This window comes from Canis lupus, chromosome 6 (assembly GCF_011100685.1).
Source record: "Canis lupus familiaris isolate Mischka breed German Shepherd chromosome 6, alternate assembly UU_Cfam_GSD_1.0, whole genome shotgun sequence".
NCBI classification, from domain to species: Eukaryota; Metazoa; Chordata; class Mammalia; order Carnivora; family Canidae; genus Canis; species Canis lupus.
Window position 1 is genome coordinate 62,017,537 of NC_049227.1, and position 21,200 is coordinate 62,038,736.

General features: G+C 38.5%; 1 long non-coding RNA gene across 5 annotated transcripts in view; it reads left to right on the forward strand.

Annotated features, from left to right (window-relative positions):
• The window catches only part of LOC119872280, a 50,021-nt gene that overhangs the window by 9,818 nt on the left and 19,003 nt on the right, over positions 1 to 21,200 (forward strand). For 3 of the 5 annotated variants that reach the window (XR_005361312.1, XR_005361311.1, XR_005361310.1), the window contains exon 2: positions 11,811 to 11,915. This is a non-coding gene — a long non-coding RNA (uncharacterized LOC119872280). Of the gene's footprint in view, positions 1 to 11,810; positions 11,916 to 18,391; positions 18,497 to 21,200 lie in introns of all 5 variants that reach the window. The other 2 variants (XR_005361313.1, XR_005361314.1) reach the window with 1 other exon arrangement.

Sequence of the window (21,200 nt, forward strand, 5' to 3'; positions counted from 1 at the left end):
CTGGGTAATATTCCATTGTATACATAGACCACAGTTTCTGTATCCATTCATCTTTCAATGGACACTGAGGCTCCTTCCACAGTTTGGCTATTGTGATCATTGCTGCTATAAACATTGGGGTGCGGGTGTCTCAGTTTTTCACTGCATCTGTATCTTTGGGGTAAATCCTCAGCAGTGCAATTGTTGTGTCGTAGGGTAGCTCTATTTTTAACTCTTTGAGGAACCTCCACACAGTTTTCCAGAGTGGCTGTACCAGTTCACATTCTGACCAACAGTGTAAGAGGGTTCCCCTTTCTCCACATCCTCTCCACATCCTCTCCAACATTTGTTGTTTCCTGTCTTAATTTTCCCCATTCTCACTGGTGTGAGGTGGTATCTCATTGTGGCTTTGATTTGTATTTCCCTGATGGCCAGTGATGTGGAGCATTTTCTCATGTGCTTGTTGGCCATGTGTATGTCTTCTTTGGTGAAATGTCTGTTCGTGTCCTTTGCCCATTTCATGATTGGATTGTTTGTTTCTTTGCTGTTGAGTTTAATAAGTTCTTTATAGATCTTGGATACTAGCCCTTTATCTGATATATCATTTGCAAGTATCTTTTCCCATTCTGTAGGTTGTCTTTTATTTTTGTTGACAGTTTCTTTTGCTGTACAGAAGCTTTTTATCTTGATTAAATCCCAATAGTTAATTTTTGCTTTTGTTTCCCTTGCCTTCATAGATGTATCTTGCAAGAAGTTACTGTGGCCAAGTTCAAAAAGGGTGGTGCCTGTGTTCTCCTCTAGGATTTCTTTTCTTTCTTTCTTTTTTCTGTTTTTTTCTTTCTTTTCTTTCTTTCTTTCTCTCTCTCTTTCTGATTTCACCTATTTATTCATGAGAGGGAGAGAGAGAGAGAGGCAGAGACACAGGCAGAGGGAGAAGCAGGCTCCACACAGGGAGCCCAACGTGGGACTCGATCCTGGGTTGTCAGGATCAGGCCCTGGGCTGAAGGCAGCACTAAACTGCTGAGCCACCCAGGCTGCCCCTCCTCTAGGATTTTGATGGATTCTTGTCTCACATTCAGATCTTTCATCCATTTTGAGTTTATCTTTGTGTATGGTGTAAGAGAATGGTCTAGTTTCATTCTTCTGCACGTGGCTGTCCAATTTCCCCAGCACCATTTATTGAAGAGACTGTCCTTTTTCTAGAGGATAGTCTTTCCTGCTTTGTTGAATATTAGTTGACAATAGAATTGAGGGCCCATTTCTGGGTTCTCTATTCTGTTCCATTGATCTATGTGTCTGTTTTTGGGCCAGTACCACACTGTCTTGAGGATTACAGCTTTGTACTATAACTTGAAATCCGGCGTTGTGATGCCCCTAGCTCTGGTTTTCTTTTTCAGCATTCCCCTGGCTATTCGGGATCTTTTCTGATTCCACAAAAATCTTAAGATTATTTGTTCCAACTTTCTGAAGAAAGGCCAAGGCATTTTTGATAGGGATTGCATTGAATGTGTAAATTGCCCTGGGTAGCATTGACATTTTCACAATATTAATTCTTCCAATCCGTGAGCATGGAATATTTTTCCATCTCTTTGTGTCTTTCCTCAATTTCTTTCAGAAGTGTTCTGTAGTTTTTAGGGTATAGATCCTTTACCTCTTTGGTTAGGTTTATTCCTAGGTAGCTTATGCTTTGGGTGCAATTGTAAATGGGATTGATTCCATAATTTCTCTTTCTTCAGTCTCATTGTTAGTGTATAGAAATGCCACTGATTTCTGGGCATTGATTTTGTATCCTGCTAAACTGCCGAATTGCTGTATGAGTTCTAGCAATCTTGGGGCAGAGTTTTTTGGGTTTTCTGTGTACAGTATCATGTCATCTGTAAAGAGGGAAAGTTTGACTTCTTGGCCAATTTGAATGCCTTTAATTTATTTTTGTTGTCTGATTGCTGAGGCTAGGACTTCTAGTACTATGTTGAATAGCAGTGGTGAGAGTGGACATCCCTGTCCTGTTCCTGATCTTAGGGGAAAGGCTCTCAGTGTTTCCCCATTGAGAATGATATTTGCTTTTTGTAGATGGCTTTTAAGATGCTGAGGAATGTTCCCTCTATCCCTACACTCTGAAGAGTTTTGATTAAGAATGGATGCTGTATTTTGTCAAATGCTTTCTCTGCATCTTATTGAGAGGATCATATGGTTGTTTTTTCTCTTGTTATGTTCTATCACATTGATTGCTTTACAAGTGTTGAACCAGCCTTGCATCCTGGGGATAAATCCCACTTGGTCATGGTGAATAATCTTCTTAATGTATTGTTGGATCCTATTGGCTAGTATCTTGTTGAGAATTTTTGCATCTGTGTTCATCAGGGGGATTGGTCTATAATTCTCCTTTTTGGTGGGGTCTTTGTCTGGTTTTGGAATTAAGGTGATGCTGGCCTCATAAAACGAGTTTGGAAGTATTTTGTCCCTTTCTATCTTTCGGAACAGCTTTAGTAGAATAGGTATTATTTCTTCTTTAAACATTTGATAGAATTCCCCTGGCATTTTTGTGTCTTGGGAGGTTTTTGATGACTGCTTCAATTTCCTCCCCTAGTTATTGGCTTGTTCAGGTTTTCTATTTCTTCCTGTTCATTTTGGTGGTTTGTGGTTTTCCAGAAATGCGTCCATTTCTTCTAGATTGCCTAATTTATTGGCATATAGCTGCTTATAATACGTTTTTAAAATTTTTTGTATTTCCTTGGTATTGGTTGTGATCTCTACTTTTTCATTTGTGATTTTATTAATTTGAGTCTTTTTTCTTTTTAATAAGGATGGCTAATGGTTTATCTTATTAATTCTTTCAAAGAGCCAACTCCTGGTTTGTTGATCTGTTCTACAGTTCTGGTCTCTATTTCATTGAGTTCTGCTCGAGTCTTTATTAACTCTCTTCTCCTTGGTATAGGTTTTATTTGCTGTTCTTTCTCCAGTGCCTTTAGGTGTGAGCTTAGCTTGTGTATTTGAGTTTTTTCCAATTTTCTGAGGGATGCTTGTATTGCTATGTATTTCCATCTTAGGACTGCTTTTGCTGTATCCCAAAGATTTTGAATGTTTGTATCTTCATTTTCATTAGTTTCCATGAATCTTTTTATTTTTCTCTAATTTCCTGGTTGACTCATTCATCTTTTAGCAGGATGCTCTTTAACCTCCACATGTTTGAGTTTCTTCCAAATTTCTTCTTGTGATTGAGTTCTAGTTTCAAAGCATTATGGTCTGAAAATATGCAGGGGACAATCCCAATCTTTTGGTGTCAGTTGAGACCTGATTTGTGACCCAGTATGTGGTCTATTCTGGAGAAAGTTACATGTGCACTTGAGAAGAATGTGTATTCAGTTGTGTTTCGATGCAAAGTTTTGTATATATCTGTGAAATCCATCTGGTCCAGTGTATCATTTAAAGCTCTTGTTTCTTTCGTGATGTTGTGCTTAGAAGATCTTTCATTTTCAGAAAGTGCCATGTTGATGTCTCCTACTATTAGTGTGTTATTATCTGTCTCTTTACTTTGGTTATTAATTGATATACTTGGCAGCTCCCACATTAGGGACATAAATATTCATGATTGTTAGGTCTTCTTGTTGGATAGACCCTTTAAGTATGATATAGTGTCCCTCATCATCTCTTACTACAGTCTTTGGGACAAACTTTAATTTATTGGATATGAGGATTGCTACCCCAGCTTTCTTTGAGGACCATTTGATGGTAAATTGTTCTCCACCCTTTCATTTTCAGGCTGGAGGTGTCCTTAGGTCTAAAATGAATCTCTTGTAGACAGCATATAGATGGGTCTTGCTTTTTTATCCAGTCTGAAACTCTGCATCTTTTGATGGGATCATTTAGCTCATTCACGTTGAGAGATACTATTGAAAGATGTGAATTTAGTGTCATCGTAATACCTATTCAGTCTCTGTTTTTGTGGATTATTTCTTTGGGCTTCCTCTTTCTTTTACAGGGACCCCCTTAATGTTTCATGTAGAGCTGGTTTGGTGGTCACATATTCTTTCAGTTTCTGCTTATCTTGGAAGCTCTTTATCTCTCCTCCTATTCTGAATGAGAGCCTTGCTGGATAGAGTATTCTTGCTTGCATGTTCTTCCCATTTAGTATCCTGAATATATCCTGCCAGCCCTTTCTGGCCTGCCAGGTCTCTGTGGAGGGGTCTGCTGTTAATCTAATATTTCTCCTCATACAAATTAGGGATCTCTTGTCTCTTGCTACTTAAGGATTTTCTCTTTATCTTTGGAATTTGCAAGTTTCACTATTAAATGTCAAGGTGTTGAACGGTTTTAATTGATTTTGGGGGGGGAACCTCTTCATCTCCTGGATCTGAATGCCTGTTTCCCTCCCCAAATTAGGGAAGTTCTCAGCTAGGATTTGTTCAAATATGCTTTCTGGCCCTCTGTCCCTCTCGGTACTCTCTGGAACCCCAATTATATGTAGATTTTTCCTTTTGAGGCTATCATTTATTTCCCTTAACCTTTCCTCATGGTCTTTTGTTTTTCTCTTTTTTCCTCAGCCTCCTTCCTTGCCATCAACTTGTCTTCTATGTCCCTCATTTTTTCTTCTACCTCATTAACCCTGTCATTAGGACCTCCATTTTGGATTGCATCTCATTTAATTGATTTTTAATTTCAGCCTGATTAGATCTAAATTTTGCAGTCATGAAGTCTCTTGATTCCCTTATGCTTTTTTCCAGAGCCACCATTAGCTTTATAATTGTGCTTCTTTTGACATCGAATTGTAATCCAAATTATGTGTTTCTGATTCTTTCTTTTGAGGTGAGTTCTTCTTTCTCGTCATTTTGCTCAATGCAGAGTGGCTGTATGAGTGGGCTGAGTCAAGACTATCAACCACAACCTAAGTAAATTTCACCCTAGATGATTCTGCTGAGGTCAGAGACCAGAATTTAATACAAAGATCAGAATAAAATAAAACAAAAGGACCACTAAAGTGAAAACCAAATTTTAAAGTAGTAAGAAGTAAAAGGCCAAGAATCTGAAGAGAAAAAAAAAAAAAAAAAAAAAAAAAAAAACAAAGAAAAAAAAACCAGGGTGGACTGGGAGGTGGTGGTGGTGACAAAGTTGTAGTGGAGGGAATATGTAGTCTGCTTGAGGGGCTCTAGAGGGTGATCCTCTTGTTTCTGAGTATATTAAGTTCTGTGTGTTAGAAGATGCTCAGTCCCAAATTTATATAAACCAGAAATACTTGTGGGGGGGGGGAGCACAGCAGAATGGGAATGATAAATCTCACAGAATGAACCAGCACCATTAGGTTCTGGGTGCATGCTGGTCATGTTTTAAAAGGTATTAACTTCTGCCATTGTAGAACAAAATGAGCCAGAGAAAACAAAAAACAAAACAAAACAAAAAAATCTTGTATATCTCCCAAAATTAAGTTGAGTATGTTGAAGGGAATCTAGAGGTGGAAAATCCTCTAGGACCTGTCATTGAAATATGAAAGTCAAAAAGGAAGAATCTTAAAAATGAAGTGGAGGTAAAATATCGTAGTTAAGGTGGGAAAAGAGAAATAAATTGGAAATTTACATTCTGATATAAAAACAAGTTGTACTGGAAAAAGGAAAAAAAATAGGAGGGGTACCCTCTGGTTCTATATACTTAGATCCCTTGACTTCCCCTGGAGCTTTCCAGCACTGCTCGGCCAAGAACCTGTTCTTCCCCTGTCCCTCCAGCTGGTCTCTGGGGGAGGGGCTGCTGTGCTGACTCTCAGGTGTGTGCACCTGGGGGAGCTGCCCCGCCCCGCCAGTGCCGGGCTCAGTGGGAGCTATTGACCCCGTGAGGGCCCCTGTTCTCTGGGGCCCTGCCACTCCCAGGCACAGGGTGATACCAGGAGGAACACCACCACTGGCGGTGGCCAGGTCCCCAGCCCTGGAGTCAGCTCCCGCAGTAACCACCGCAGCTCCCAGTCCGCACTGGCCTACGTGCTCCCGGGGTGGGGGGCGCTGATCCGCACAGCCTGGGGGCGCCGGGGGCAGGAGCTCCCCACTGTCCTGTGCCCTCCCTGCCTCTGCCTGTCCCCAGAGGGGGGGGGACACAGGATCCTGGACCGTGTCCTCTGGGACCCTGGGATTGCGTTCCCGGGAGCCCCCAAGGCAGCAGGGCGCAGCCCCCTCCTCCCGGAGCCCCCCCCGACCCACCGGCTTCTCCCCAGGACCCCCGGGCGCGGGCTCCAGCCCTTTACTGAGCTCGGCCTGGGGGTGTGTGGGCCGCTCTCTCCTGCGCCCCTCCTCGGGCGACCCCGGGAGACTGGAGGTGTTCTTGTCCCCTCTGCGGTCCTGCCGGGTTTCCCTGCTGAGCGCCTTTCCCTTGGGGAAGAATCCTGGTGCAGATTTTTAAAGTTCCCACTTCTCCGGTGCTGGGGGCCCCCCTGTCCCCAGGCTCTCGCCACCCCCTTAGCCCGGCTCCACATGGGCCCCTCCCCCACTGGATTCCTTTTTTATTTTTTCTCCACCTTCCTACCTTGCTAGAAGCGAAAACCCTTCTCTCTGAGGCGTTCTAGCTGTTCTCTTTTTAAATCTCAGGTTGAGTTCGTAGGTGTTCAGGATGGTTTGAAAGTTATCCAGGTAAGTTGGTGGGGCCCGGTGAGGTGAGGACACTACTCCTCCGCTGTCTTGCCCCCCCACCCCACCCCCGCCCCGCTTTTTTCTTTTAACCTTTATACTAACTTTATAAGTTAGTACCATTACCTTTACTGTATTTTTACCTTTCCTGTGAGATATCTTTCATATGTTTTCTTATTACTAATTAGCACCTTTTCTTTTCAGCTTGAAGAAATCCATCTGCCCTTTTATGTAAAGCCAGTTGGCGATGATGTACTTTTTAAGCTTTTGCTTGTCTAGAAAACTGTTTACCTCTTCTTCAGTTCTGAATGATAACTATTCATGTATTCATGGTTGGAAGTTTTTTTCTTCAGTACTTTGAATCATGGCACTCCCTTCTGGCCTGCAAAGTTTTTACAAAAAACATCTGCTTGTCCATAACAAGTTGTCTTTTCTCTTGTAGCTTTTGAGATTCTCTTTTTTGTATTTGACTTTTGACATTTTAATTATAATATCTGTTAGTATGGGTCTCCATGGAGTCATCTTATTTGGAACTTTCTGGGCTTCCTGGATCCGGATATCTGGTTACTTCTCTAGGTTAAAAAAGTTTTCAGGCATTATTTCTTCAAATAATTTTTTATCCCTTTATCTCTCTTTTCTCTTTCTGGGATTCCTATAGGATGTTAGTCTTTTGATGTTGTTCCCCAAGGCCCATAAGCTATCTTCCCTTTTTTTCATTATATTTTCTTTCTGTTGTTCTGATTGGATGAAGTCCACTGTCCTATCTTCAAATTAACTGAAATTTTTTTTTTTAAGATTTTATGTATTTATTCATGAGAGACAGAGAGAGGGGCAGACATATAGGCAGAGGATGAAGTAGGCTCCTTGTGGGGAATCTGATTGGAGACTTGATCCCAGGATTATCATCTGACCCAACCACTGAGCCACCATCAAGTGTCCCTAACTGAAACTTTTACTTTGTTCATCTAGCCTGCTGTTGAACCACTCTAGTCTGTTTTTAAGTTTGGTTATTGTAGTCTTCAGTTCTGTGGCTTTTAGTTGGTACTTTCTAGTATTTTCTGTCTCTTTGTTGAAGTCTCACTGTGTTCATACATTCTTTTTTTTTTTTTTTTTAATTTTTTTTTTTTTTATTTATTTATGATAGTCACAGAGAGAGAGAGAGAGGCAGAGACATAGGCAGAGGGAAAAGCAGGCTCCATGCACCGGGAGCCCGACGTGGGATTTGATCCCGGGTCTCCAGGATCGCGCCCTGGGCCAAAGGCAGGTGCCAAACCGCTGCGCCACCCAGGGATCCCCGTGTTCATTCATTCTTATCCCAAGTTTGGTGAACATCTTTATGACCATTATGAGCTCTATATCAGATAAATTACTTACCCCTGCTTCATTAAGGTTTTTTTTTCCCCTGAGGTTTTATCTTTTTCTTTTATTTGGAACATATTCTTCTGTTTCTTCATTTTTTCTTGACTTAGTTTCTCTGTATTAGAAGAAATATCTACCTCTCCCAGTCTTGAAGTGGTGGCCTTGTGTAGGAGATGAATGTTGCCATTCAACCCTGCCTTAGCTCTTGGTTTTCTCTCAGACCTTTGTAATTGTCTAAGCTACCTATTATATTTTTAATAGCTCCCGGTAGCTGAGGGTATGCCAAAACCTGTTGGTGTCACAAAGGGGAGGATCTCAACCAGCACCTAGATTCAGGCTAATTGGAAGATAGACCATCAGGCAGCAGCTATTAAAGTATGCAAGTATGCATAGTCCTTTGGGATTGTAAGCATAAGCCCTGTTGGCTACCAGAGCTAGACAATCTAGAGGTGCCTCTGGGCAGTAATCACAAGAATTGGGGCTCCAGAGTATTATGGGAGGTTTTTTCTGGGAGATGATAGCAAGCTGTTTCAAGGCAAAGGGAAAGTACAAAGATGGCATCCACTGGCTAAATTCCCTGAGTAGCTCCATAGGCCCCTTGGAAGAATGTAAATATAGCATCCACTAGAAAAAGAAAAAAGAAAGAGATTGTGCCTGTTGGCTAGAGCAAGGCAGTGGAAGAGTGTGACAATGCTGCCCACCAGTCTTTTTCCCCAGAGAGGGTTTCAGCAGGCTCTTAAGTGTATCAAATTAGATGTCTGCCCCTCAGGCCAATGCTTAATATAAGCAGGTGAACCTTTTTCACTTAAAGTCTGAGTGTATCAGCTGCTTCTGAGCTGGGCTCTGGGTGGTTGAGTCTAAGCATGATGTGAGCCCTTTGAGAGCTGTTTCTTAGATTGCTACAGTCTTATGGTGGGAACTCTGTTGGTTTTCAAAGCTCCATGTTTTGGGGGTTCATCTCTCAAGTGCAGATCTTAAAAGTTGGGATGTTGGATATGAGTTCAAATTCTGCTCCTCAAGGACAAGCTCCAGGTTTTGAATTTCCCTCCTGACTATAGGTCTCCACACTCCAGGTGAGGTTTATGGCAACTTATGGCAAGATTGTGTCCTTGCCTCTTTTACCTGCTTTGATGTGGCTTTTTTACCCAATGTGTAGTTACTGCTTAGCCAGGCTTTAGTTTTTTTCAGAGGAAATTGTTCCATAAGTAGCTGTAGATTTGGTATGTCTGTGGGAAGAGGTGAGTTAAGAATCTTCCTACATCACCATGTTGAACTGGAACCCATCTTTTTTATTTTTTTTTAAATAATTGTCTTATATTGAAATAATTTCAGACAAACAAAAAATTGCAAAAATAGTACAAAAACTTCTGTACATCCTTTGCCAGAAAGCTTTTTCAAGCTTTGCCAATTATTCCAATAATGTTTTTATAGCAAAAGCACCCAAGCTAAGATCAGGTGTTGCACCCAGCTGTCATGTTGCTCAATCCTCCTTGAATCTGGATCAGTTCTTCATCTTTTTTTTTTTTTTTTTAATTTTAATTTTGTTTTTTGACATTCTTTCCCTGCCTCTCTTTCTGAAGAGTTAATCACTATTTTTAAATTAGCTTAATTAAATCTATTGTGTTTTATATCTTCACTGATTATATATGGAACTCTACTAATTTATATTTAAACTACATAAATGCTATCATACAGATGCAATCTTTTGTGATTAGGAATCTAATACTGTTTTTTTTAAGGTTTTATTTATTTATTCATAGAGATGCAGAGAGAGAGAGAGAGAGAGAGAGAGAGAGAGAGACAGAGACACAGCAGAGGGAGAAGCAGGCTCCATGCAGAGAGCCTGACGTGGGACTCGATCCAGGGTCTCCAGATCACACCCTGGGCTGCAGGCGGCGCTAAACCGCTGCGCCACCGGGGCTGCCCAGGAATCTAATACTGTTGTTTGTCATGTCTGATGATTCCTTTTATGTCTTGTAGCTTCTTTTTTTAAAAAAAAAGAACTAAGTTTTAGTAATTTTTTAAAAAAATTTGCTTCTGTCACAGATCCTTGTGGTTATCCCTGGCCAGAGACCAATTTTTATATGAATTTCTTTCTGGACTTAGAAGTTCCAGGATTATTCAGATATTGTAAATTTGAAACCCAAACCTCCTGGAACACAAATCATGATGATACATTCTCTTGGAAGACCATTTTTCCTCTCTTTTCAGAGTTCATGCCATGACAGAGAAGCTTCTCTGTCCTCTTGGTGTGCTAGGGGGTACATTTTGTCTAATTTATCCTTTCACTGAGGATACACAACTTCCCAGAGTTCTTTTTTTTTTTTTTTTAAGATTATTTATTCATGAGAAACACACAGAGAGAGAGAAGCAGAGACATAGGCAGAGGGAGAAGCAGGCTCCTTGCAGGGAGCCCAGTGTGGGACTCAATCCCGGATCCTGGGGTCACCCTGACCTGAAGGCAGACCCTCAACCGCTGAGCCACCCAGGTGTCCCAACTTCCCAGAGTTTTAATTTATGTATGTAGGGAGAGAGTATGAGGAAGGGCTTATAGTTTCTAATTTCTGCTTTCAGCAAGTGCTCAAAATTTTATCTTCAGTTATCATATGGGTTTAAACATTCCAGTACCTTCCTTACCTATCCCCTCCCCACTCTAGACAGGGTCATATTGTGTGCTCCAGGCTCTGATGTTCAGTTCCTTCTTTATTTCTGCTGTTTACGTATTTCCCTCTATTTTTGTAAGCTCAAGCATGCATTAAAAAAATTTCTTTCTGCATCTCACCCACCAGGTGTAGTGGAAGAGTTTTCATGTTATCTAGTCTGTTGGTATTAGAGACTGATTGTGATCAGCTCCATTAACAGAAACCTGGGTACAGTGACTTACCCAAATAAGTAAGCTTCACTTACTAGGGACCTCGGGGCGGGGGACAGCTTTCTGTGTTTCAATTTTGCTGTTCTTAGCATGTAGCTTTCATCCTCTTTTTTCACAAGATGGTTTCATATTTCCAGGCATCACATATATCTTTAAGGTTGAAAAAAAAGAAAGGTGAGGAAGAAGGTACTTGCCAACTGAGGCTGCTTTCTCTTTTTTTTAAATCAAGAAAATAACTTTTTCACAAGCCCCATCTAGTAAACTTTCATTTACGTCATTGGCCAGACCTGGGTCATTTGGTTTCTTATTATACAATAGAGTTTGGTAAATCCAATGTGCCCTGTTTAAAAATACTAATATTTAACAAGGCCCATTGTTATCCTGAACAAAACAGTGGTGCTCTTAGTAAGGAAGAAGGTAAGAATAGTTACAGGACAAACAACTATCAATCTCTGCCATGCTACTGAAGGGCAAGAACTGAAAATCTCCTGGGCTCTTTCTACTACATTGCAACTTCCTCTCAGTTTTTAGGATGATAAACAGAGCAGCAACAAAACTTGTAGAGCACGGTACAAATGAAAGTATGAAGCCCCCCAGTTCAAGGAGCAGGAGGAAAGTGCCATTCAAAGGCACTAAAATAAAAAATAAATTTTGTCTAATTTAAAATGTTATCTAGTCTGTGGTTTCCCTTCTTCTGTGGTTTCTTTTTCAACTTTCATAGTGTTTTTGTGTTTTATTTGCTATTGAACATAATTCTAAACAAGAAAAACTAAAAATTTAAATTGTTAGCATGAATTTACTATACATCTTCATATTGTATAATGCCAATTTTAAAATGAAAATATAAGAACATTTAACATGTATGCATAATGATCTTTTGATCATTGACACAATTTGTATCTCATAGGTGTATATGCATTTACATTTCATTATTACCAAAATAGTGGAAGTGTTGCACAAATCTAATTTAATTTCTAAAATTTTGTTTCTTGATATAGGCACATTGTACCATTATTCTCTACCTTTGGCTTACTAATGAGTGAGGAAAGACTAAAAGGAAGAACTATGGATTGCCTTTTCCTTCTGTCATCCTGTTCCATGGTGTAAGTGATTGGCAGTTTCCATACATACTTGCCTTGTACTCTGGTTGGTCTGTTGGAATTTTTTCTTCATGAAGTATTGCAAACACTGTGTGAGTAGGGAAGCAAGGACCTGCAGTGGACATGTGTATCCAAAAGTGCTGATATGGAAAGATCTCCAAGGTGTATTTTTTAAAAGAAGCAAGGTGCAGAACAATTTTTGAGTCCTCTGTGTAAATAAAAAAGGAATGTGTGTACTTATATAAGTACATTGTATATGCATAGCTTAAAAAAATATAAATAAACCACACTGATTCTTTTGGGGAAAGGTACAGTGGTAAGGAGTGAGAAGGGTTTGAGCTTTTCACTTTTCATTTGTATCTTCCTTTACTGCTTGGATTTTCAGTCTGTGTATGTACTTATAACATTTTCTATTTTTATTTTTTGGATTTTAGAGTAGCGGTTTTATTGATTTAATAAACAGTTCCTACTCATTAGAAATATTCAAACAGCAGGGGCACCTGGGTGGCTCAGCGGTAAGCATTTGCCTTCAGTTCAGGTCATGATTCCTGGGTCCTGCGATGGAGCCTTGCTGAGCAGAAAGCCTGCTTCTCCCTCTTTTTCTGCCCTTCCCCAACCCACTTGTGCACACACTCTCTCTCTCTCTCTCAAATAAAATCTTAAAAAAAAAAAGTGAATAGCTAAACCTCATGTATTTCTTCTATATGAGAGAGATTAGATACTACAAGATCCCTCTTGGAGTCATTAGAGTAATTTTGTATGAGTTTTTTTTTTTTTTTTTCCCTTCTTAAAAAACTATCTGTTTCAACCTTAGACATTATCTGTTAAATTATTATATTAAAGGTGAGGTAATGGGAGCTCATATTTTTAAATTTTTCCTTTGTCATCCTACAACCTTACATAGCTTTTATTATTTATATTTTTCAGTCAGGAGTTAAACAGAGAGTCAGCATTAATGTCCAGTGTTATTGGAGGATGTAGGAAAGCAAGTGCTCTCATACACTGTTGGAGGAAGTATATGATCAAGATATTTGAAATGGTAATTTACATATTTGTCAAAATTTACAACATATAAGCTCTTTGACTCAGAAATTCTATTTATAGAAATCTATTCAAAGTCATGTTTATGCAAAGATAAGCAAACAAATATTGTCTTGCAATATTGCTTTTTTCCCTAAATTTTTGTTTAAATTCTAGTTAGTTAACATAAAATGTAATATTGATTTCAGGAGTAGAAATTAGTGATTCATCATTTACATATACTACCCAGTGCTCATTGTAATAAATGCCCTCCTTAATACTCATCACCCATTTATGGAAAAAATCCCTAAGCTATATTCTTAAGGGGAAAAAGCAAGTCATATAACATACCTACAGTGTGATTCCATTTATTTATTCATACACCTACATAGGTACACAATGATACACATAGAGAAAGAGACAAAGAGTGGGAAGGGCCTCAGAGGATAAAGGGGGAAATTTCACATTTAATCATATATACTTGGGCAGCCTGGGTGGCTCAGCGGTTTAGCGCCACCTTCAGCCCAGGATATGATCCTGGAGACCTGGGGTCGAGTCCCACGTCAGGCTCACTGCATGGAGCCTGCTTCTCCCTCTGCCTGTGTCTCTGCTTCTCTTTCTCTCTCTTTCTCTCTCTCTCTCTCTCTCATGAGTGAATAAATAAATATTTTTAAAAAATCATATATACTTAATAACTACTCTAGGATTTTACAACAGAAATGCATTCATTGTATAAAAGAGTGAGGAAGGGGAAAATAAACAGAATTCCAGTTTCTTCTGAAAAATTTATTATGTGAGAACAAGGAATCTAATTAATTTTGTCTGGTATTTCATGTTTAAGAATTAATATAATAATTAAATCTGCATTATGTTTCAAATGAAAAATTTTGATGCAATTCACATGACTTAGATATCAGCCATTATTATTAGCCAACAAGCCAAAACATTCCCTCACCTCAAAATGACATAATTTCTTTCCTATTATGCTTAGGATCTTGGAATAATTTAGCTCATCACATCATTTAATCCTGAATAAACGTGTTATTGGCAGCATTACTCTCAAAGCATTTGTAGAAATATCTTGCCCTTTATGCCCATGTTTTCACTAGGAGGACTAAATACTTATTCCACTATAAAATAAGGCCTGATTTTAATTTTATTTTGTACTTCAGTTAGTGATACTACTTTGTGACTTGGAATGAAGATAAACAAGGAAGATTAAAATAACAAGTTAAATTAATGCAACTTACACTAGCAATAAGCTTTCTATCCTGAAAGGTACATATCAGTTATTAACTGATGCTTTGAAGTATGGAAGTAAGAGAGGTATGGAGGTATTGGAGACCCAGTCATCAGAGCAGTAGAAGTTTAAATTCTTAAGCTTTCGAGAAAAATTTCAAAAGGACCCACTTAACCTGTTGCTCACCAATCAGATCAACTAGCAGATGCCTATTATGAGCAACCCCTATGATATATTCGGTGGATACCAACAATAAAAGATAGTCCCTTCTGTCAAAGAACAGGCACACATAACATACTGAAGGTCAAATCTAAGAAAGCTTAGCTTTGAAGGCATTTAAGTGGTCAGTGGAGTTATAGATATTCAGAAATCTTGCTAAGAAGTACAAAATATGATCCTCGTGCTCTGGGGCAAATAATCTGGTTTTATTCACATGCAAAGAAAACCTACACTGTGAGGCTGTGTATTGCCAAGTATTAATTGAGTAGAAGAGAGAAGTGCTATGGGACATCATAGAAGGGACATATTATTACTCCACTATACATGAGGTAGTCAGATAAACCTGACAGCATGGGAAAGAAGACTGGGTTAAAGATGCAGACTCTAGAGTCATTTACATAGATATGATAGATAAGGTTTCCATCTGGAGATGTACAGAATGAGAAGGAAAGGAGGATTAAAACCTAAAGAAAATAGTAAGAGTGTGTGAAAATGACAGATTAAAAAAATAGAACATCCAGAAATTTAAAATACATTTAAAATAAACATTTAATGGACTGATAGCTTATTAGATACAGAAAAAGAGATATTAATAGATGGAAGAGAGTTCTTAGGAAGTTATACAGAAGGCAGCATGGAGAAATAGGGAATGAAAAGTATGAATTAAGAAAACTGAGGCGAGGGGTACCTGGGTGGCTCAGTCGGTTAAGTCTCTTCCTTCGGCTCAGGTCAGGCCTGCGATAGAGCCCCATGGTTAGACTCCCTGCTCAGCAGGGAATCTGCTTGTCCCTCTCCCTCTGTTCCTCCCCTCCACTCATGCTTTCTCTATTTCTCTATTTCTCTCTCAAATAAAATCTCTAAAAAAAAAAAAAAAAAAAAAAAGGAAGAAAGAAAGAAAACTGAGGAGAGAGTTACTATCCAGCAAAATTTCCAGAAAGCAAGATAAAAAGGAGAGAGACAAGTTTGATGAAATAATAGTTGATAATTTCCCAGAATTGTTGAAATAATGTCTCAAAGTCAATAATCAGGAGTGTCAAGCTGAATAAATAAAAAGAAATACACCTTAGACATGTTGCAGTGAAATTGTAGTGCAGCAAAGAAAAAACCATCACTTTAGAGTGCCAAATAATGGCACCTTTCAGATAAAGGCTGAGAAAATTTACCTCTCCCAGACTGTCACTGAAAGACTAAAATAGTTACATCAATGTTTTACATTGTTGGAAGATGTATTCATATACATTGTGTACATATGATACATGTACAGTGTAGTAAGTGGTAAAAGTATTAAAACAAGCACAGGAGTAAGAAATGTATCAAAATAGTGATTATCCATGGGAGAAAGGAAGAAAATAGAATTGGAATTTCATTTGTACTTCTTAAGCTAGTATATATGGGTATTCATTATATTCTTATTTATGTGTTTTTTTGTTTTTTAAGAGCATGAGTAGAGGAGGGGCAGAGGAAGAGGGAGAGAGAATCTTATGCTCAGCAGCTCAGAGCCCAACATGGGGCTCCATCTCATGATTCTGAGATCATGACTTGAGCTGAAATCAAGTCAGTTGCTTAACCAACTGAGCTACCCAGGCACCCCATTATTTTTAAGACTTTTTTTTTTTTTTTTTGGTCTACTTCAAATATATTTAAAAAGGCAGGAGAAGGTTTTAAGAAAGAGAATGAACTACAGTATAAAATATATAAAATATTGCACCAGAAAATGAGACCAGGAAATTCCACAATTTTGTATTCTAAAAGGCCATGGAATGTGGTCCAGAGAATTATTTTCCTAGGGAAGGGAGAATGGAGACATCCTTTACAGTCTGCCTACATCTACCCTTTCTCCTTCTTTCCTGTTATAATAGAGGAGTTGTCCTTCTGTCCATTGAAGATCAGGCCTTTCTCTGTTCTGAATCCTATCTCTCCCACCTTTTTAAGACTCCTGTATTTAGGGATCCCTGGGTGGCGCAGTGGTTTAGCACCTGCCTTTGGCCCAGGGCGCGATCCTGGAGACCCGGGATCGAATCCCACATCGGGCTCCCGGTGCATGGAGCCTGCTTCTCCCTCTGCCTATGTCTCTGCCCCGCCCCCCGCCCTCTGTGTGACTATCATAAAAAAAAAAAAAAAAAAAAAAGACTCCTATATTTATCCCTTTTCTTTCCTATTATTTTTGTTCTCTCCCTTTCTACAAGTTCCCTACCAGCATTTAAACATGCTTAAGTCTCTCCTAGTTTTAAATTCCTAAATAGCCACAAAACCAAAACCTGCCTCTATTTACTCTCACGATGTTATTCTAACCACTGCCTTATTTATCTCCCTCCCATGTGAGCCAAACATCTTAAAAGAATTATCTCCAATTTGTGTCTCCATGTCTATACCTATTTACCTCTGAAACCACTATAAATGTAGCTCCTCCCCACCCACCAAACAAAAATTACTCTTCTAAAGGTCACTAGTGATTTCTCTTATTCTTTTACCATTACTTGGTATTTTGTACCACTTCCTTCTCATTCACCATCATGATAAATGCAGTATTTAGAGAGAATTTGCCATATTCCAGGCACTGTGTTAAGTACTTTATGTGCATTATTTGTTTTCCATATCTCTCTTCCTTTGGCTTCTATGACATAATATTCCTGTGATTTTCCTTCTACTTCTCAAGTGGATATTCTTCAGTTTCTTTACTCATCCTCATCTCTCTGACCTTTAATAGATGAAGTTCCTCAAAGGCATCATCTTTATTCCTGTACTCTTCTCACTTTATACCACAGATAATTGCCTCCATTCATGTATACAGAGATGACTACCTCTTTTATTTTCATTTCATCCATTAATACTTCAACATGTAAATCTTAAAAAGATAATAACTCTTTTTTTTTGGTAAAATATAACCATAATACCATTATTGTACCTAAAACAAAACTAACTGTAGTTCGTTAATATTAGCAAATAGTGAGCAACTTTCCAAATGTCTTATATCATAAAATTTTCTATTTTTTAAAAATTCAGGTTCTAATCAAGTTTTTCCCTTGATTACAAATCTTTAATGTTTCTCAGTATTCTCAGGATGAGGAAGAAAATCTGTAACCTGTCCTATATGATTCTGCATGATTTTTTCCTTGCTTATCTAGTCAGCAAGATCAATAGAATCAAATCTGGAAATCTAAATGTTATGTATGTATGTATATATTTATTTTAAAAAGATTTTATTTATTTATTCACGAGAGACTCAGAGGCAGAGGGAGAAGCAGGCTCCATGCAGGGAGCCAGATGTGGGACTTGATCCTGTGACCCCAGGATCACGCCCTGGGCTGAAGGCAGGCACTAAACCGCTGAGCCACCCAGGGGTCCCCTGGAAATCTAAATGTTTTACATCCAGTATTTTGAGTTGACATACATATGATAATATTAAGTAAAAAAGGGAACTGAAACCCTCTTGATGAAATTTGCATCTTTTGGAGTATGTTTTGACCAAAAGAAGGGAGTTGAGAACTGATGAGAGAAGTGATGCAGCTTGCTCATCTAAGGTAAATGGAAGGGCCTTAGTAGACATTATCCTTGGACAGCCTGCCATGTGTGCTCCACAGCAAATTCTCAGGGTTTGGGGGAAATCTAACACAGTTGAAACTGTTTTCTGTGTTATCCTTGGACAATCTCCACAAGCGACTGACCTCTTTGCAGCTAGTTAATTAGTTTACCTTTCAAGATATGGAAGCAAAACTCGGTCTTCCTAAACTATCTGCATATTTTTTTTCCTAAGTACAGTTCTTTGTTTTTCCTTGACAATAGTCAAGTGACGGTCTCCCTCTATATTTTGTTTGCAGATAAATAAATGTCTCTGAGTTATTCTTTGGTAATAAAGGCTTGGTCTTGCTCTCAAATCTGTTATTTCTTTACTTTCTCACCTCAATTGGTCAAGATGGAAATACGTATTTTCAGGTTTTTTTTTTTTTTTTTTTTTTTTTTTTTTTTTGTCCCTCACCCCTAGTTCCTTTCTATTTTCCAGTTCATCACTCGGATCTGAATCTACTTTCAAAATACATCTTGATAGCAACCACTATAGACGGAGCCCAAACCATCTATCATTTGGACTACTGAAATTCTCTCTCAGGTGTTTTTTTTTTTTTTTTAAGATTTTATTTATTCATTCAGAGAGAGAGAGGGAGGGAGGGAGGGGCACAGAGACACAGGCAGTGGGAGAAGCAGGCTCCATGCAGGGAGCCCGACGTGGAACTCCATCCCGGGTCTCCAGGATCACGCCCTGGGCTGAAGGCGGCGCTAAACCGCTGCGCTACCGCGGCTGCCCGCCCCCGCCTTTTTAAAAAAAAAGATTTTATTTATTCATTCATAGAAATGCACAGAGAGAGAGAGTGTGTGTCTCAGTTGGTTCTAATTGTTCTTTCTACATTCACATTCATCTCCTTCCATTTTATCTCCCCACAGGAGTCAGAGTGGGTTGTTGTTGTTGTTGTTTTAAAGATTTTATTTCTTTTATTTCTTTTATTTTTTTGAGAGAGAGGACAAGTCAGGGAGGGAGGGCAGGGGGAGAGACAGAAGGTCAGCAGGGAGCCCGATGCAGGTCTTGATCCTAGGACCCTGAAATTGTGACCTGAGCAGAGGGTATATACTCAACTGACTGAGCCACCCAGGAGCCCTGCCAGAGGTTTTTTTTTTTTTTTTTTTTTTTTTTTTTAAAACCTATTACTCATCACATATCTCTGCTTAGATACTTCAGATGGCTTCCATTATATATGATAAAATGATAAATCATGAATCCTTAACGAGGCCTACTTTTTCGCAAGGCCTGCTTGATCTGGCCCCCATAGACCTCTCTAAGCTGATCTGGTACTGTGTGTTTTCCTCATAGTTATAGACACACTGCCCTTCTTTGAATTCATTTGGCAGCAAATCTTTTACTACCTCAGGACCTTGACACGTGCTATTCCTTCTGTCTTAAATCCCCATTGCTACATTAGAAGTTGGCTTACATATTACTTCCTCAGGCCCTTTGTGAACTTCCTACTAAGTTAAGGATTCTCTTCTAAAGTCCTTTAAACTCTAAACACATTTTATAATTTTAATAGCTTGTAGAATAATTTGTTTAATAGCTTATTGCTTACTAGTCTATGAACTCCAAAAGGACAAGGATCATATCAATTTTTTAAAAATTCTGTATAATAAGTGCCTAGCATGTAGCAGGCACTAAATACTTATTTTGAACAAATGAATGAGAGAAGATATATGATAGCATTTAGTACAGTGCCTGACAATAAGGCAATGCTCAAGTTGATTTCCCTTTTTTATTTGAAACATTTACATCATATATTGGCCTTTAATGGAATGTTATTAGTTTTTTTTTTTTTTTTCAAGTTATGTATTTTAAATCTTTTAGATGGCTACAATCATTCCACTAGATGTCAGGCTAACCTAAAAAATTATTTGCTATAAAATTAAAATACTATGATTCCAGTGTTTAATTGAGCTGTTGTTAGATAATTCCTATATTTTTAAATTAATGAAGAGAGAGACTGTTTTTGTAGATGCTTTTGAAATTGAGGTTGTAATGCTCTATGATTGTATATTGAGGACCAAGAATGTAATCCTCCTGTGCTGTAGAAGGTTACAGGGACTTTGGGTTCTTTATCAGAGGATTAAATCCTATCAGTAATAAAATATTCATAAAATATAATAAGTTAATAGTGGATGATAATAATTATTTAGCACTAACTATATGCCAGATACTTTGCTAAAAGCTTGTTTTATCTTATTGAATCTCAATTAACAAATTAGGTCAGTAACTAAAAGTATCTCAGTTAATAAAACCAATCCTGTGATATAAAAAGTATTACTAATATTATTTCAAGAACTTGAGTTTGGAGAGGTTAAGCAGGTGTTCTTTAAAACTCTAGGAGAGGGAGGCCTGAGTGGCTCAATTAAGTGTTTACCTTTGGCTCAGGTCATGATTTCAGGGTCCTGGGATCCCGCCCCATGTCAGGCTCCCTGCTCAGCGGGGAGTCTGCTTCTCACTCTCCCTTTCTCTACCTCCTGTTCATACTTTCTGTAGCTCTCTCTCTCTCAAATAAATAAAATCTTTAAAAAAAGACAAAAAACTCAACATATCATAATTCCTTATAAAAAGAATTATTTATAAAAATAAAGAAAATGGGAACTTGTCAACATTCACTGCTACTTGGAATTCAAGATTTTGTTTATGTGACATAAAGAAATGATGTTGTTTAGCAGAAGAGATTAGGATTAGGAAGAGATTAAGGGGTGGAAAGAGCATAGATTTGTAATTAGACTTTCAGTATCAACATTTAGCTTTAGTCTGATCTTGGGCAGATTATTTCATATCTTTGAACCTTAGGTCTGCTATCAGTTAAATGAGGATAAAATATAATGCCTACCTTAGAGTGCTAAAGTAAGGGCTAAATTGGAAAATGTGAAAGTGTCTACTACTTTTTGGTATGTAATAAGTTGTAGTTCAGTAAATAAACTTTTATTACTTTTGTTACAAATGTCCCAACCTGAGAACAACAGATATTAATTTTGTGGCTACTATGGGTAAAAAAAAATTCTCATATTTTGGTCATGGTAGATGAATGTAGCAATGTCTAATAAAATAGCAATGTCAAATCAATGCCTGAATGACCAAAATTTATGAATAATTTTCATACAAAGATTAATTATTTAACTTTCAAAATTATTGAGGGTATTTCCATTGAGGAGTAGGAATTAAGACTGTGTATCTGCTAGGGGTCCTGGGTGGCTCAGTTGGTTAACTGTCTGACTGTTCAGGTCATGATCTCAGGGTC